Source organism: Canis lupus, chromosome 32, assembly GCF_003254725.2.
Source record: "Canis lupus dingo isolate Sandy chromosome 32, ASM325472v2, whole genome shotgun sequence".
Lineage (NCBI taxonomy): Eukaryota > Metazoa > Chordata > Mammalia > Carnivora > Canidae > Canis > Canis lupus.
The window spans coordinates 4,348,100-4,359,653 of NC_064274.1; the positions used below are offsets into that span (position 1 = coordinate 4,348,100).

General features: G+C 36.3%; 1 pseudogene; it reads left to right on the forward strand.

Moving 5' to 3' along the window:
- Positions 1–9,004: 9,004 nt before the first annotated feature.
- Positions 9,005–9,382, forward strand: LOC125754174 (60S ribosomal protein L31-like; annotated as a pseudogene).
- The last annotated feature ends 2,172 nt before the right edge of the window (positions 9,383–11,554 follow it).

Genomic DNA, 11,554 nt, shown 5'->3' on the forward strand with positions numbered 1-11,554 from the left:
TTGGCCACCTGTATGTCTTCTTTAGAAAAATGTCTATTCAGGTCCTCTACCCATTTTTAAATCAGAGTATTTGTTTTTTTGAACTGTATTATTATTTTTATTTTTAGTATTATCACCCTTTGCTCCTGTTCAATGGTTGCTATATTTCACCTTCCTTTCTCTTCCCTTCCAGTCACTCAATCTCTCTTATCCTTTCTCAGAACGTTCCTATCAGAGAAAAAAGAGATTATTATCTTCCCATGCCTTCACTAAAGAATTAATCATTTATTGATAATAGAAAGCAATATTAAAAAGTGTTCATGCTGGTGAGCTGTTACAGACTTAATGTTTATGTCCCCTCACCAAATTTACGTTGAAACCTAATCTCCAAAGTGAATAATTAAGTCCTGAGGCAGAGCCCTCATGAATGGGATTAGTGCCCTTATAAAAGACACTCACTCCAGAGAGCTCCCTTACCCCTTCTACTATGTCCTCACATGGAGAACAGGCTGTCTATGAACCAGGAAGTGGGCTCTCATCAAACACTGACTCTGTGGTGACTTGATCTTGAATTTCTCAGCCTCTAGAACTGTAAGAAATAAATGTTTATTCTTTAAGCCACCAAATTATGGTATTCTGTGATAGCAGCCCAACAGAGTAAGGCTTGGACTCTAGAGCCAGATGGCCTCAACTTAGTCCTGGCTTTGTCACATCCTTGCCGTGTATTCTTGGACAAGATACTTTACTTCCCAGATTTCTTATCTTAAAAATGCAGATAATATCTATGCCTCATGGGGTTACCGTGAGTATAAAATAATTCATAGAAAGTATCTGGTACAGGGCAGCCCTGGTGGCTCAGCGGTTTAGCGCCACCTTCAGTCCAGGACGTGATCCTGGAGACCCGGGATGGAGTCCCACGTGGGCTCCCTGCATGGAGCCTGCTTCTCCCTCTGCCTCTGTCTCTGCCTCTCTCTCTCTCTATGTCTCTCATGAATAAATAAATAAAATCTTAAAAAAAAAAAAAAAAAAAGAAAGTACCTGGTACATAGGATGCTCTGTATGAATATTGCCTGTTTATAGTTTATTTTTGTATTTTAGAGATTTTATTTATTTGAGAGACAGAAAGCAGGTGGGAGCAGAGGGAGCGGCAGAATGGGAGGGAAAGGGAGAGATTCTCCACGCTCAGCATGGAGCCCAACATGGGGCTCTGTCTCACCACGTTGAGATCATAACCCGAGCTGAAACCAAGAGTTGGATGCTCAACCACCAGAACCACCGAGGCTCCCTTATTCTTATATTTTAAAATACATTAGACAATTACTGATAAACTTCAGGCACGAACAAACCTCCCAGGTATTCTGCCTATTGAAGACCTAAAACAACTTTGCCAAAGGCCACCTATCTCTCAACTAATATTTTTCTTTCTCCCATAGGAGATTTATTCTGGATTGCTTCTCATGAGTCATTTCCCACTCCCAGTTTTGTTCACATTTTAAACCATTCTATGGTTAGTGAATCACTTCTATATACTGCCTCATCATTTGCTTTTTTCCTCTCCTAATTCCCTTGGAGAAAGAAAAGAAAAAAGAAAAACTATATTTGGGACCAGAATATTGAATACCAATGAAATTCAATGCCTTAAATAACTTTGGATGGAGCCTCCACCCAAATGGCGAAATAATCTCCCTCACCTCACTTCTTTCAATGCTAGAACTCATGATTCTAACCTATTTTCTTCTTTAAAAGTCTCTAATTGATGGGCGCCTGGGTTGCTCAGTGGTTGAGCATCTGCCTCTGGCTCAGGTCGCAATCCTGGGGTCCTGGGATTGAGTCCCACATTGGGCTCCCAGCAGACAGCCTGCTTCTCTCTCTGCCTATGTCTCTGCCTCTTTTTCTGTGTCTGTCATGAAAAAATAAATAAATATTATTTTAAAAAATAAGTCTCTAATTAAAACCTTGGTACCAATGTATATGTTTGTTTAGTGATACATTTTCTACATTTAAAGCACTTTGGAAAATGTAACCTTAGAAGAAGTGAGGTGAAGAGGAAAAAGAGAAGGAAAAGGGAAGCATGAGAAGCAAAGAAGACCAGTAAAAATGAGGAAAGGAGGTAGTGAAAATGTAGAGAAAGAGAAAGGAAGAACAAGAAACAGAATTAGGGGGAATTAGTTTTAAAAAAAATAAAAAAGGAAAGCAAAAGGTAGAGATTAGACTTATGGTTTTTGGTTCCATGTATAAGAAGCCACTTATCCATGCATAAGACACCAGTCCACTCTAACAAGTACAAAGTTGAAGAGACTGAAAAATCAACAATTCTTCTTGGATCTATAAAAGAGGGGGAAAACCACTGCCTGCAAGATTGGAAAGACAGACAAATGGATACAAGGAGTCATGGATTACCAGAGGATAGACTCATGAGAAGACACTATCAAGGAAGAAAATGCTGGTGTATGAAACCAGAACTGTAATTGAAAAATTGATAGAGGCTCAGTGAGGACAAGCCTAAGAGTTAAAACTCCAGGGGAACTCCATGATAAGGGGGTCTCCAAAATATTGTGAGACTTAACTACAAGAGCTTAGCCAGTGAGGACAAGCCTAAGAGTTAAAACTCCAGGGGAACTCCATGATAAGGGGGTCTCCAAAATATTGTGAGACTTAACTACAAGAGCTTGGCCAGGTTCCCATAGTAAATACCAGAGAAAAATCCTCTTGTGCTTCTAGCAAGGGGAGGAGAAAAGAAACCATTTGGAAATATGCCAGAGCACTCTTCCTTTGGGGGAAACTACTTAACCAGAACCTAACCTACTGGGTTGTTATCAGAGCCTAACTGGTTCCAGGAAAAGAGAAATACTCAACTCCAGCCAGCTCTACTCTTCCACGTGAAAGGAGGGTAATATTCAACTCCAGCACACTCTAGACATCTCATCCCAACTAAGGGGAAGAAAAGACTGAGAAACACTTGTGGGGTTCCTAGTCCAGAGGCATAGACACAGTCAAAGATTGAGACCTAGTCATAGACTATAAAACATGTCCCCTTTTGGGTCACCTGAGTGGCTCAGTCCATTAAGTGTCCTACTCTTGGTTTTGGCTCAGGTCATAATCTCAGGGTCATGGGCTCCATGCTCAGCAGGGAGTCTGATTGAGATTCTCTCTCTCCCTCTCTCTCTGCCCCTTCCCACTCGCATATTCTCTCTCTCTAAAATACTATCTTTAAAAAAAATAAAGATTTCAAAAAAAAAAGAAAAAAGTAAAAACTCATTTCCCCTCCTTGACATCTCACCATGTTATTCAAAGCTTATTTATAGCAGTAATACAACATGTCTGTTTATTTTTTAAAAATTGAAGAGACAAAGCAAGCATCAGAACTACACATGGTAAGAATGCTGGAATGATCAGATCAAGGATTTAAAACAACTATAATTGATATGCTAAGACCTGATGGATAAAGTAGGCAGCATGTAAGAACAGGTGAACAATGTAAGCAGAGAAACAAAATCCTAAGAAAGAATCAAAAAGAAATGCTAGAGATAAAATACTTTGTAACAGAAATAAAGAATTCCTTTGATAAACTTATTGATAGACTGGACAGAGCTAAGGAAAGACTCTCTGATCTAGAGGATAGCAGTAGAATCTTTGAGAATTAAAAAAAAAAAAAAAAGCAGCAGATAGAGACTGACAAAAATAAGCCAGAATATCAAGACTGTGGGACAGCTTTAAAAGGTATAACATATATGCAACAAGAATATCAGAAGAAGATAGAAAAAGGAAAAGAAGAACTATTGAAACGATAATGGTTAAGCATTTTCCCAAATTAATAGCAGACAACAAACCAGAGATCCAAGAAGCTAAGAGAATATCAAACAGGATAAATACAAAAAAAAATTTTTTTAATATCAAAAAATTATAACCTATGCATATCATTTTTAAACTACATAAAATCAAAGATAAAGAAAAACAAAAAACAAAACAAAAAGATAGAGAAAAAAATACAGAAAAATCCAGAGGAAGAAAAACATTTTATATACAGAGGAACAAAGATAAAAATTACATCTGACTTCCCTTCAGAAACCATGCAAGCAAGAGGAGAATGGAGTGAAATATTTAAAGTATTGATAAAGAAAAAAAAAAACCCTAGAATTCTGTACTCTATGAAAATATTCTTCAAAAGTGAAGGAGGAATTTTCTCAGACAAATAAAAATTGAGGATATTGATTACCAGTAAATCTGCCTTCCAAGAAATGTTAAAGTTCTTAATGTAGGTCAGAAACTCAGATCTGCATAAAGAAAGAAAGAATATCAAAGAAGGAATATATGAAACTAAAATAGAAACTTTTATTTTTCTTATTCTTAATTGATCTAACAAATAACAGTTTGTTCAAAATGATAGTAACAGCAAAGTATTTGATTATGTATGCTTGTATGAATATTTTATGGATATATCTTATGCTAATATATGCCTCTATATGAGTGAAATTAATGACAGCAATGATACAAGGGAGGAATTAGGATTATTTTGTTATTATCAGGTACTCACAGTACCTGTTAAGTGGTATAGTATTATTTGAAAGTGGACTTGGATTAGCTATAAATGTAGGGCAACTACTGAAAAAAAAGGAAGGAAGGAAGTATAACTGATAAACTAAGAAAGGAGATGAAATGTAACCATATAAAATGCTAAAATGCAAAAGGCAAAAAAAGAATGGAAACAAAAAAAAGCAATATAGAACAAGGGTAACAAAAAGAAAATAGTAACAAATAAGATAGATACTAACCCAACTATAACCATAATTACTTTGAAATCACTAGTCTAAATGCACTAATTATTGTTGATTGTCTAATTGCACTAATTTGATTGTCAGAGTCAATCAAAAAACACAACCCAACTATATGCTCTCAACAAGAAAGCCACTTTAAATATAAAGGCACATATAGAAGAAAACAAAAGAATGGAGAAAAATATGTCATACTAACACTAATCAAAAGAAAGCAAGAGGGGCTGTATTAAATTCAGATGGAATAGACTTCAAAACAAGGAAAATTGTTAGGGATAAAGGATACAATGTGATGATAAAAGGATCAATTCTCCAAGAGGACATACTAATACATAACATGTATGCAGTTAACAATAGACCATCAAACTAAGTGGGGCAAAAACTAATAGAATTGCGAGAAGAAATAGATGAACCCACTATCATAGTTGGGAAAAACTTCTACACCTCTCTATCAGAAATGGACAGATCAGCAGTCAGAAAATTAGTAAGACTATAGCTAAACTCAACAGTACCATCAATCAATAGACAGCTGTAGAAAACTTCATCTGGAAACCACAGAATACACATTCTTGTCAAGGTCACATGGAACAAGACAGAGCACAATCAGTGTGACAACACCACATTTAACAAATTTTAAAGATCAGAAATCATACATCTCTCAGGCTAGAGTGGAATTGAACTAGAAATCAGTAACAGAAAGATAACTGGATAATCCAAAATATATGTGTTCAGTATAACACAAGGATCAAAAAAGAAATCTCAAGAGAAATTTTAAAATATTTTGAACTAAAGGAAAAAGAAACTAGGACTTATTTAAATTTGTGGGATGCAACAAAAGCAGTGCCTAAATGGGAATGGACAGCATTAAATTAATCTACTATAGAAGAAGAAAAATATAAAACTAAGAATCTAAGTTTTCACTCATGAAATTAGAAACAGAAAAGCAAAGTAAGCAGAAGAAAAGAAATATTAAGAATTGAAGTGGAAATCAATGAAATTGATAATAAGAAATCAATAAAGAAAATCAACAAAATCAAAAACTGATTCTGTGAAAAGATATCAAAATTGATAAATCTCAAGCCATGCTAACTAAGGAAAAAAAAGAATGGACATAAATTACTAATATGAGAAATAAAAGAGGAGATATTTTTACAAATCGTAGAAACATTAAAAGGATAACAAAAGAATACCATGAAAAGAATACCATGAAAAAATATCCATGAATTTGATAACCTTCATGAAATAGAATAATTTTCTGAAAGATACATTTGCCAAAATTCATACAAGAAGAAATAGACAATATGGACAGCCTATATTTATTAAAGAAATTGAATCGATAATTAATAGCATTCCAAAACAGAAAGCACCAGAACCAGATGGGCTCATTGGCAAATTCTAAAAAATATTTCAAGAAGAAATTTGCAGTGGGATGCCTGGGTGGCTCAGTGATTGAGCATCTGCCTTTGGCTCAGGTTGTGGTCCCGGGGTCCTAGGATTGAGTCCCACATCGGGCTCCATGTGGGGAGCCTGCTTCTCCCTCTGCCTATGCTCTGTCTCTCTCTCTCTATTGCTCATGAATAAATAAATAAAATATTTTAAAAAAAGAAGAAGAAATTTGTACCAATTTTCCGCAATCCCTTTCAGAGGATAGAAACACAGAGAATACTTCATAATTCATTCTATGAGGCCAGCATTATGCTAATATCAAAACTAGACAAAGGCATAACAAGAAAAGATAATTACAGACCAATATCTTTCATGAACAAAGATACAAACATCCTCAATGAAAAATTATCTGATTGAATATAACAATGTATAAAATGTAAGATTTATCCCAGGTATGCAAATATATATAGTTCAATGTTCTAAAATCTATGTAATACATCTCATCAACAGGCTAGAAAATAAAAATCATATGAGCATCTATTTAGATGCAGAAGAAGCATTTGACAATATCCAGCACTGACTCATGATAAAAACTCTCAGTAAAGGGCAGCCCAGGTGGCTCAGCGGTTTAGTGCCACCTTTGGCCCAGGGTGTGATCCTGGAGACCCAGGATCAAGTCCTGCATCGGGCTCCCTGCATGGAGCCTGCTTCTCCCTCTGCCTGTGTCTCTGCCTTTCTCTCTGTGTGTCTCTCATGAATAAATAAATAAAATCTTAAAAAAAAAACTCTCAGTAAACTAGGAATAGAGGAGAATTACTCAACTTGATAAAGAATATCTATAAAATCCTAGAGCTAACATCCTACTTTAATGGTGAAAACCTCAAAACTTTCCCACTGAGATCAGGTACAAGGTTACATCATATCCAAAGTTTAATCTAGTGCAACAAGACAAGAAAAAAGAAAGAAAAGGAATACTGATTGGGAAAAAAAACATAAAACTATCTTTGTTCACAAATGACATGATTTTCTTTGCAGAAAATCTGAAAAAAAAAAAAAAAAAAAAACAGCAACAACAACCACCATCACCCCTGCAGGAACTAAGAAGTGATAACACATTTGCAGGACACAAGGTTAAAGCCAATTACTTCCTTTTACACCAGCAATAAACAAATAATATTTGAAATTTAAAACACAATGCCATTTATATTGACACCTAAACATGAAATACTTAGGTATAAATCTTTTAAAATATGTATAAAATCTACATGAAGAGAGCTATAAAAGTATGATGAGTAAAATGAAAAAACTAAATAAATGGAGAGAGAGTCCATGTTCATATTCTGGAAGACTCAAGAAATTTAGTTCTTCTCAACCTAGTCTATAGATTCAATTTAATCCCAATCAAAATACCAGCAAGTTGTTTTGTGAGTATGAACAAACAAATTCTAAAATTTGTAAGGAGAGAAAAGACCCAGATTATTCAACACAATACTGAAAAAGAAGAGCAAAGTTGGATTATTGATATTATCTGACTTCAATTGGGTCCATCAGAATTAAAATTTGCATTTGCTGTACCAAGGGCCTCCATCCAAAGGCCAGCCTGAGAATGAAACCAAACACAGCAGAGTGAGCAAAATTAAAAAAAAAAAAAAAGACAAGCTTCTTGAACATTACTTGAGTCTTGGACTTCACAGTTACGTGAACTAATGTGCTGGAGGATTTTGCTTTGTTTTGGGTTGTTTTGTTTTTGTTTTGTTTTGTTTTTTTTGCTTAAGCTAGTTTGAACCAGAAACAGCAGTACCTGATACAGGCCTTTATGTAGTCAATCAATCAATATTACTAGGTCCTTAAGATACAATAATAATAAAACATCTTTTCCAAAGAGGTTAGAGAAAGATAAGAAAGTAAATTTTATGTTAAGTGCTGAGACAGGAGTAGTTCAAGAAACTATTTGAGTGCATTTAAGTTCTAGATAGCATCAGTTCTCAGCATCAGGGGAAAACTAGATTATCACTAAGATGTTCATTTGATACAAAGCAGTAAAAACTGGATAGAGTATAATCCTCTTAAAACTTTGTGGAAAGGCTGGTTGTAACTGTAGGAGCAATGGCCCAGCCATTCACTGGGATTTAGAACCTAAGTTTCCCCACTGATGGGATGCTAATAGTTAAAGAAAAAAAACAAAACAAAACCACCAAAATGAACAAACACATAAACACTTATTTACAAGGGCTAGAACCAATTTGGGAAAGTAGCCTCAAGACAGTGAGTTTTAGGGGTGCCTGGATGGTGCAGTCAGTCAAGTTCTGACTTGATTTAAGCTCCAGTCACCATCTCCGGTCACAAGATCAAGCCCCAAGTCAAGCTCTTCGCTCAGTACCGAGTTTACTGAGTTTCTCTCTCTTTCTCTCTGTCCTTCCCCACTGTGTGCTCTCTCTTTCTCTTTCTCTCAAATCGATTTTTAAAAAACCAACAATAGTGAGTTTTAAGTAGGGAAACCTTAGGATATTTTCTCATCCACAGTGTTCTAAAGTTCCTTTAATCTGAAGACTTAGGGATATGGCAGGAAAAAAGAGAAAAAAGATAAAAAGAGGGAAGTCATATCAGTTTCACATTCTAACCTTTACCAAGCTCAGATTCCCCCCTTTATGATAGCACTAAGAGGGGGGTAAGATTTACTATAAAGCTACAATAATCAAGATACTGTGGTATTGGTAAAAAAAAAAAATAGACAAACAGATCAATGGAACAGAATAGAGAGTACAGAAATAGACCCTTATAAATAGAAGGAAGACAAAAGGCAATACATGGAACAAAGATACTCTCTTTAATAAATGGTGCTGAGCTTTCCAACCAGGGCCTGCAGAATGGCTCCCACAAAGAAAGGTGGCAAGAAAAAAGCCATTCTGCCACCAAAGCAGTACTGACCAGGGAATACACCATCAACATTCACAAGCACATCCATGGAGTGGTTTCAAGAAGCGTGCCCTTCAGGCATTCAAAGAGATCCAGAAATTTGCCATGAAGGAGATGGGAACTCCAGATGTGTGCAATGACACCATGCTCAACAAAGCTGTCTGGGCCAAAGGAATGAGGAACATTCCATACTGTATCCATGTGCAGTTGTCCAGAAAATTAACGAGGATAAAGATTCACCAAACAAGCTCTATGTGTTGGCTACCTATGTACTTGCCACCATTTCAGAATTCTACAGTTATTGTGGAATAGAACTAACCACTGATTAACAAACCAATGTATAAAACTACAAAAAAAAAATGATGCTGAGACAATTGGACATCCACATGAAAAAAAATGAATCTAGACACAGAACATACACACTTCACAAAAATTAACTCAAAATGGATCTTAAATATAATGTAACATCTAAAACTATAGACATTGTTTAGAAGTCCAATCCATTGTTTAGAAGACAATTTAGGAGAAAATCCACATGGCCTTGGGTGGGGCAAGGACTTTTTAGATACAACACCAAAGGCACAATCCATGAAAGAAATAACTGATAAGCAGGACTTTATTAAAATTAAAAGCTTGAGCTCCAGAATAGGCAATGCCAAGGCAATGAAAAGAAAAGCCACAGAGTGAGCTGGACTGATTTTGTTCACATTACACCTTTACCACTCACTAGTTTTGTAAACTAGAGCACAGTGTTTTTTAAAAATTCTCAGTTTCCTCATCTTTAAAAGGCAGATAATAGTGGCACCTACCTCAGAGGGTCATTGTGAATAATAAGGCAACACATGGAAAGCGCTGTAAAAAATGCCCAGAACACAGTAAATGTTCAACAAGTGTAGCTGGGGTTATTACTATTTAGAATATTAGGTCATCACAGTAATCACTAGATTCCTTAAATTATTAGTATTTAGAATTTATGCCAACTCCTGAATAACTACAGACCCAATAATTAGAAAAACTCTTACTAGAGATGCCCAATATATTTGTCAGTGATATTGAATGTTACTATCTCACTAAGAATGTGCTAAGGAAAATTCAGCAAAACAAGTCTTTTAACAACTTTTGCAAATGTGCTGCAAAAACCCAGAAAAAAAATCTAACCACATTTTGTACTTGATTTAATGTATCTATTTTAGAATATCTAGGCACCATCGTAGAGGCAGGACCTCCATTTAAAATACTAGGAGCAGTGCCGGGTTTGGTGGGGAACTCAAAAGCCCATGTGTTAGATGTGTTTCCATACATTTCACAGAGAGCTGACCCCTCAGATCTCAGCATGTGTGCATAACTGTCACAGATACCTGAAAGTAAACAAAGTGGATAACTAGTCCCGCCTATTGAACCAACATAAAAGTTCCGATCAAAAAGATCTCCTCATCAGATGTTCATATATTAAAAAGTTTACCACATCCCATAATGTGTTGACATGTTTACCATGATTTGCTAAGAGGCAGGACAGACTTTTTTCCACTAAACAGGAGGCTTCCTATAGGGTTGTAGCAGTTCAAACAGGTGAGGGACAAACGTGATTACAATCAACAAGAAATTTAGGCTAAATCGGCATCTTCTCCTACCCCCGCCCCATGAAATATCTCACAGTAAATTGCCAAAATGGTGAACTTAAGAAAAATACTCACAGCCCAGTGACACTCACATTTTCAAGCTGTTATCAACAACTAGTCAGACTCCCAATAATATTCCCTTGCTTTGTGTGATTCGAAAATGGAAGAACTTGAGCACTTTCCTTTTTCCCATCATATGATGCTGTCATCTTATAGTAGGTTGAGGCAGAAAAAGGGAATTCATGACACGAAATATGATGTAGCTGGTACTATAGAAAAATAAATGGACCACAGGTAAGAGAATATGGCTTTGCCATTTAAAAAATGAAAACAAGGATCCCTGGGTGACTCAGTGGTTTAGGGCCTGCCTTCGGCCCAGGGCGCCATCCTGACATCCCAGGATCCAGTCCCACATCGGGCTCCCTGCATGGAGCCTGCTTCTCCCTCTGCCTGTGTCTCTGCCTCTCTCTGTGTCTCTCATGAATAAATAAATAAATCTTTTAAAAAATAAAAATAAAAAATGAAAACAGGGCAGCCGGGGTGGCTCAGAAGTTTAGCTCCGCATTTGGCCCAGGGTGTGATCCTGGAGACTCAGGATGGAGTCCTGCGTCAGGCACCTTGAGGGGAGCCTGCTTCTCCCTCTGCCTGTGTCTTTGCCTCTCTCTCTCTGTGTCTCTCATGAATAAATATATAAAATCTTTTTAAAAAATGACAACAAATTGTCTTTCACATGCAAGTAGGACTTTCCATGAATTTTTCACACATACTGCCTCTTACAATCTTCCCCATGATCTTAAGGAAGGTGAACCTCTAAGATTAATCTCTGGGAAAAAAAAATATCTTAAAGCTAACACTCCTGATGATCCTAAGAACAAAGAATCT